The sequence below is a fragment of the Dermochelys coriacea genome, chromosome 7 (genome assembly GCF_009764565.3).
Source record: "Dermochelys coriacea isolate rDerCor1 chromosome 7, rDerCor1.pri.v4, whole genome shotgun sequence".
NCBI lineage: Eukaryota > Metazoa > Chordata > Testudines > Dermochelyidae > Dermochelys > Dermochelys coriacea.
In genome coordinates this window covers 24,017,485-24,025,063 of record NC_050074.1, presented here as the reverse complement: position 1 = coordinate 24,025,063, position 7,579 = coordinate 24,017,485, and positions in this window count along the sequence as shown.

Genomic DNA, 7,579 nt, shown 5'->3' with positions numbered 1-7,579 from the left:
GGGAAGTAATAATAATTCCTAGCTGCTATATAGCACACTTTTTATCCATAGATCTTACTGCCCTTTACAAAGGCGGTCAACTACATTATCCCCATTTTACAGATGGGGAAACTGAGGTACAGAGCAGAGACATGACTTGCCCACGGTCACCCAGCAGGGCCAGTTAAACCTAGGTTTCCTGAGTCCCAATCCAGTGCTCACTCTGCTAGGTCACAGGTGCATTAGGTGCAAGGGCAAAGGGAGTCCTGCAAGGAGGAACCTACCAACAGCAGAGCAAAGGAGGAAACAGACTGAGGTTTAGGTTCTGTTTTAGTTAATAAGGCAGGGCTTTAACTGGGAGCAGACCCAGTGTGTGATGTGTGAGGAACAGGGGGTGGGATGCCACCATTTTACAGAGAGATGAGCCTGAAAAGTGAACAGGATTGTGAGATGACTAAACCCTGTGCAGAAGCTGGGAAGGCACTTCAGCAACCTGATGGGATAAACTAAACCCTGGGGTTGTGAGCAAGATGCAGGCTGACTTCATCTCCCAGTATGTGGGGGAGGGAGGGAAGGAGGGAGATCCTTGAATCCCGTCCCTTCAGGAGGGCATAGACAGGGAGCAGTTCTTGATGAGGTTGGGAGCAACTCAGAGAGGGTGTGGATGGTTGGAAGGGGAAGAGGTGTGAAGGAGTCATAATCTAGGCCTAAAGTGAGGCCAGTAAGGGGCGGGGGGAATTGAAAATGCCCCAAATGCATAATAAAGGGGAGGAAGCCTAGGGTGAAATGAATAGATGTCACACAGTGGAAGCAGACAGTTCAGTAAGCAGGTGCTCAAGGCCTAGCATTCTTAAACTGAGATGCCATGAATAAGACCAGGCCAACATGTGACAGATAAGGGGGTACAAAGGAGTCCTATATATTGAAGGGAGAAACAGAAAGAGTGTAAAAGATCCCTGACTAAGGTGGAGAATGGGGAAGGAGATTGACATAGAGAAGATATGGCAGGTTACCATACATACCATGTTATTCCCCCCCCGCCCCTCCCACTGTTCCTCAGACGTTCTTGTCAACAGCTGGAAATAGCCCACCTTGATTATCACTACAAAAGGTTTTCTTCCCCCCCCCCCTTGCTGGTAATAGCTCATCTTAAGTGATCACTCTCCTTACAGTGTGTATGATAACACCCATCGTTTCATGTTCTCTGTGTATATAAATCATCTCCCCACTGTATTTTCCACTGAATGCATCCAATGAAGTGAGCTGTAGCTCACGAAAGCTTATGCTCAAATAAATTTTAGTCGCTACGGTGCCACAAGTACTCCTTTTCTTCATACATACACTGGAGTCACACAGATGGCAAGGGAGAATTTATGAACTGCAAGGACTGCACACTGGCCCCAGAGTAACCCAACTAAACTGCTTGCCTCATTGTTTATAAAGGCCTTGTCTCAGCTTGGGAATAGCCCCCCTGATACAGCAATCGATGTAGCTGCTGGCTGGTTAGCTTCAGTGCTAACCCTTAAAAGTATGTCTACACTGCAAAGAAAACCCCTGGCAATGAGTCTCAGTGCCTGGGTCGATTGACTCAGACTCGCAGGTTCAGGCACTGGGGCTAAAAATAGCAGCATAGATGTTCGGGCTTGGGCTGCAGCCTGGGGTCTGAGACCCTCTGCGGGTTTGAGAACCCAGGTTCCAGTGCAAACCTAAATGTCTACACTGTTATCTTTAGCTTTGCAGCCCAAGTCAATTGACCTGGGCTCTGAGACTCAGTACACAGGGGCAAGCTGGGGCTTGCAGTGATTGAGTTAATCAAGGTTCAACCCTAAATCCCAATTAGCTCTGGTGGTGCAAACCCCTGCTTGCTTTTGTCTACACATAGAGGTCAGCATCAGGAAAATGGTCAGCTGCTCCACTTGCTGGCCACTAACTACTGAATCAGGCCTACTCCCAAAAGGAGACAAGGATAAGGAGGGAAGGGGAGAGAGAGAGAGAGAGCTGCTCCTGCAACTGGACTGAAGTTCACTGAAAAGGAAGGAAGGAGAAAACTCTGGAGGAAAACTATGCAGTCAAGAAATGAGAACTGAAGAATGAGCAGTTGCTATGGGGTCTGTTCCAGAACCCTATAGGCAACGGACAAAGAAACAGGGAAAATTTTAATGGATGCTTTTAAAATAGCATTTCTGGAAGCCGACTGGACAACGAGATAAAGGGAGAACAGGAAGATGACACATTGATCCAGGTGTCTGCTGGTAGGGAAGATGCAGGAGGGACTGATAGTAATAACTTCCCATTTCTATAGCACCTTTCATCCTGAAAGTGTGAAGTGCTTTATTACACACCAGGACCCTCGGGTACATGGCTGAAACTTCCACTGCTTTCAAGAGGAAAACATTACACCAACCACTGAAATGCAGCCATCTCTGGAGTGGGATGCAGCTGGGTGACTGACCGGGGAACACCTGGCTACTTTGTATTTGCAAAGTGTCAGCAGGGATTCCCGCACAGGGTGATCACACCAACATGCCAGGTAATCAATGTTTCTAACATTAGCACTTGGACAGAGTTATGGACAAGCCAGGCCACCCCCCTACCTGGGGATCCTGGAGGTGCCTTTACGATCTGCCAGCTAAACATCAGGAGGCAGGTTGAAATGTGCACAACAAGGCTGCCCCAGGGCAGAGTGCGGGCTCCCCTCCCACTCCTCTGATGGCTGTGCAATGCTGCAGGGGCAAAGGAGCAGCAGGACCGTACAACTCAGCACACAGTGGGGGAAGCAGCAACTCAGCCCTAAGATCTGTTTGATTCTCGTCAGCCCTTCGTTTCCTCCTGTGACATTTGTTCATTCGCTTGTTGACAATTCAGACATTAATTTCCCCCAGTTGGTGTCCTGGACAAGTTCATTTTTATCACAGTTCCGTTAGTGCCAGGTTGAGCCGGCTGGAGCCTCGGAGGGCCCCTGCACAGGCTCTCGGCAGTGGCCTTACAGCCTCTGCTGGCACCAGCAGCCTCCGTTATCCCCCCCGCCCTCCCTCAGGCAGGCCTGAGCTCCTTACCACATCAGGATACAGAACGGTGCATGAATTCCGGCCTCACTTATTTCAGAGCTCTGGTCAACCGCAAGCACCGTGTGTTTCACAAACGCATCACTACAGTGTGGGGAGGGCTGGGGTCTGGGCACTGGCACTTAACGGATGCTAAGAGGCAGTAACTACCAGAGAGGATTCAAACAAACGTCCCCCCGCCTTGTCAGACTGGGCCAGCACAGGGACTCTGACACAATCCTAGCCAGGCCTTTCCAGGCCAGCAGCCCCTGGGGCTGAACTGCCAGAAAGTGTGTGGTGTATTGAATTTTCCCAGTTCTCAGGATGGGTTGCAGCACTTTGGATCTCAGTTTGATGATGGGCTATATGTAACCTGGTAAAATCAGTCCAAATCTGTGCTCATGTAACTACAGGTGTTATTTTGCATCAGTTTAATGAAACTGGTGCACCTTTGTGTATGGACATTTTCTAGTGATTTAAACCTGACTTATAGCAGTTTGGTGGTTCAGTAAATGTGCAGGTGCAAACTAAACCAATATAATTAGTTTTAAACTGATATGAGAGAGTCCATGAACAAAAGCTGCACAAGTTTCACTACACTGATTGAAGTTAAACCAGTGCAACTTGTGCATGTAGATAAACCCTCGGCTGCAGCCTGCCAGTTAGGGGGCATGTGCTATTAGCTGTGTACTGCTTTCTAACAGGTGGCTTTGTAAACAGGGAAGTGAATTTATCCAGCTTGTGAAATGGTTCCCCCTCTGGTGCCCTGACTGACTGTGTGTTCATATCCTCACCATACCTGGTACAGTAGCCATAGAATTGTTGGCTCTTTCACTGTGTTTGGTATAGTTTTTCCACACTGGGTACTGTAGCCCTGTTACAACTGGCTGTATCACCATGCTGGAACAACCTACCCTTTGTATTTAGAGGCAATGCTTCATCTACAGGCCAGATAAATGGCATTTGGGTGGCATTTTGTGTGTGATGAGAGCGCCATCCAGTGGCTGGTTACCCATATGTATCCCACTGAATCCTTTTGAAAATCTGGTGATCACTTGCCATCCAGAATATGATAAGCCAGATGATTCCTGCAGAGTGACTGCAATGCTGTAGGGCCAGCAGCAGATTCATAAGATGTGACGTGCGAGAGGAAATGTCTGCAGAGCAAACACCACGGCACAGTAAGGTGGAACATGCTGCCACATGGCCTGGGCATGGTCCCAGAGGCGGTCTGCTGCCCTATGCATCCTCGCCATGAGAGGACGCTGAAGTAACGCATGCTGTACCACTGTCCCATGGATGGCCAAAGCTGCTGGAAATTGTTTCAGAGCACCAGGCACAGCCAGGGCAATACTGAAGAGCCAAGTGTTTCATGAGCATAGCAGCACTGGCTCCTTGGTCTGTCCTAGTACAGCAGAAGGGGGACAGGAGGAACCAAGCTGCTGAATTTGAATCATGGAAGGACACTACTGTGAAATCATGGCAGAGGGGCTTGGGTGCCTCTCATCTAGCTGCTCACAACCTAGGGTTGTTCCTGCATATCCCCCATGCGCCCGCCAGGCAGGGATTTCCATTCTGTTACAGCACAGTTACGCTCTGTAAGGCACTTCTGTGAAAAGGGGAGTGTGAACTCCCTGTCACGCTCTTCCACTGGGCCAGCCCCCTCATCCCAGCAAAGGCAATGAGGTGGTGGTGGTGGGGTGGATAAATAAGTGCAGTATCTGCTCAAATGATCTGACCAGACCTAATGGACTCAGTTTACTGGCCAAAAGACAGTTTTTCTGTTGATGCTGCAAACAACCCTCCAACCTCCCTCAGGATCTACAACTCCTGCTGAGACCTTTCTGCCTCCAACACCATGGCTGCTAAGAAAGATTCTGCAACTGGAACCAAGCAGGCCATTTGCTCAGGGAAGCTGAATGGGCCCCAGCTCACTTTCCTGCAGCTGCAGCCGGTCCAGCAGCGCTAATGGGCATAGGAGCTTGTTTGCAGCAAGCAGTAAAGTCAGCCGATTATTACGTGTCTTATGGCAGTGCCCAGAGACCCCAGTGAGGGTCAGGGCTCCATTGCCCTGGACACGGCTCACACACATAGTAAGACAAGCTTCAGAGTAGCAGCCGTGTTAGTCTGTATTCGCAAAAAGAAAAGGAGTACTTGTGGCACCTTAGAGACTAACAAATTTATTTGAGCATAAGCTTTCGTGAGCTACAGCTCACTTCATCAGATGCATTTGGTGGAAAATACAGTGGGAAGATTTATATACACACACAGAGAACGTGAAACAATGGGTTTTATCATACACACTGTAAGGTGAGCCATCACCAGCAGCGGGGGGGAGGGGGGGGGAGGAGGAAAACCTTTCATGGTGACAAGCAAGGTAGGCTATTTCCAGCAGTTAACAAGAACATCTGAGGAACAGTAGGGGGTGGGGTGGGGGGAAGAAATAACACGGGGAAATAGTTTTACTTTGTGTAATGACTCATCCATTCCCAGTCTCTATTCAAGCCTAAGTTAATTGTAGCCAGTTTGCAAATTAATTCCAATTCAGCAGTCTCTCGTTGGAGTCTGTTTTTGAAGTTTTTTGGTTGAACGATAGCCACCCTCAGGTCTGTAATCGAGTGACCGGAGAGATTGAAGTGTTCTCCAACTGGTTTTTGAATGTTATAATTCTTGACGTCTGATTTGTGTCCATTTATTCTTTTAAAAAGAGACTGTCCAGTTTGACCAATGTACATTGCAGAGGGGCATTGCTGGCACATGATGGCATATATCACATTGGTAGATGCGCATGTGAAAGATCCTCTGATAGTGTGGCTGATGTGATTAGGCCCTATGATGGTGTCCCCTGAATAGATATGTGGACACAGTTGGCAATGGGCTTTGTTGCAAGGATAGGTTCCTGGGTTAGTGGATCTGTTGTGTGGTGTGTGGTTGCTGGTGAGTATTTGCTTCAGGTTGGGGGGCTGTCTGTAAGCAAGGACTGGCCTGTCTCCCAAGATCTGTGAGAGTGAAGGGTCGTCCTTCAGGATAGGTTGTAGATCCTTGATTATGCATTGGAGAGGTTTTAGTTGGGGGCTGAGGTGATGGCTAGTGGCGTTCTGTTATTTTCTTTGTTGGGCCTGTCCTGTAGTAGGTAATTTCTGGGTTCTCTTCTGGCTCTGTCAATCTGTTTCTTCACTTCAGCAGGTGAGTATTGTAGTTATAAGAATGCATGATAGAGATCTTGTAGGTATTTGTCTCTGTCTGAGGGGTTGGAGCAAATGCAGTTATATTGTAGAGCTTGGCTGTAGACAATGGATCATGTGGTATGATCTGGATGAAAGCTAGAGGCATGTAGGTAGGAATAGCGGTCAGTAGGTTTCCGATATAGGGTGGTGTTTATGTGACCATTGCGTATTAGCACCGTAGTGTCCAGGAAGTGGATCTCTTGAGTGGACTGGTCCAGGCTGAGGTTGATGGCGGGATGGAAATTGTTGAAATCATGGTGGAATTCCTCAAGGGCTTCTTTTCCATGGGTCCAGATGATGACGATGTCATCAATGTAGCACAAGTAGAGTAGGGGCATTAGGGGACGAGAGCTGAGGAAGCGTTGTTCTAAGTCAGCCATAAAAATGTTGGCATACTGTGGGGCCATGCGGGTACCCATCACAGTGCCACTGATTTTAAGGTATACATTGTCCCCAAATGTGAAATAGTTATGGGTGAGGACAAAGTCACAAAGTTCAGCCACCAGGTTAGCCGTGACATTATCGGGGATACTGTTCCTGACGGCTTGTAGTCCATCTTTGTGTGGACTGTTGGTATAGAGGCTTCTACATCCATAGTGGCTAGGATGGTGTTTTTAGGAAGATCACCAATGGATTGTAGTTTCCTCAGGAAGTCAGTGGTGTCTCGAAGATAGCTGGGAGTGCTGGTAGTGTAGGGCCTGAGGAGGGAGTCTACATAGCCAGACAATCCTGCTGTCAGGGTGCCAAGGCCTGAGATGATGGGGCGTCCAGGATTTCCAGGTTTATGGATCTTGGGTAGCAGATAGAATACCCCAGGTCGGGGTTCTAGGGGTGTGTCTGTGCGGATTTGTTCTTGTGCTTTTTCAGGGAGTTTCTTGAGCAAATGCTGTAGTTTCTTTTGGTAACTCTCAGTGGGATCAGAGGGTAATGGCTTGTAGAAAGTGGTGTTGGAGAGCTGCCTAGTAGCCTCTTGTTCATATTCCGACCTATTCATGATGACGACAGCACCTCCTTTGTCAGCCTTTTTGATTATGGTGTCAGAGTAGTTTCTAAGGCTGTAGATGGCATTGTGTTCTGCACGGCTGAGGTTATGGGACAAGTGATGCTGCTTTTCCACAATTTCAGCCCGTGCACATTGGCAGAAGCACTCTATGTAGAAGTCCAGTCTGCTGTTTCGACCTTCAGAAGGAGTCCACCCAGAATCCTTCTTTTTGTAGTGTTGGTAGGAAGGTCTCTGTGGGTTAATATGTTGGTCAGAGGTGCGTTGGAAATATTCCTTGAGTCGGGGATGTCGAAAATAGGATTCTAGGTCACCACAGAACTGTATCA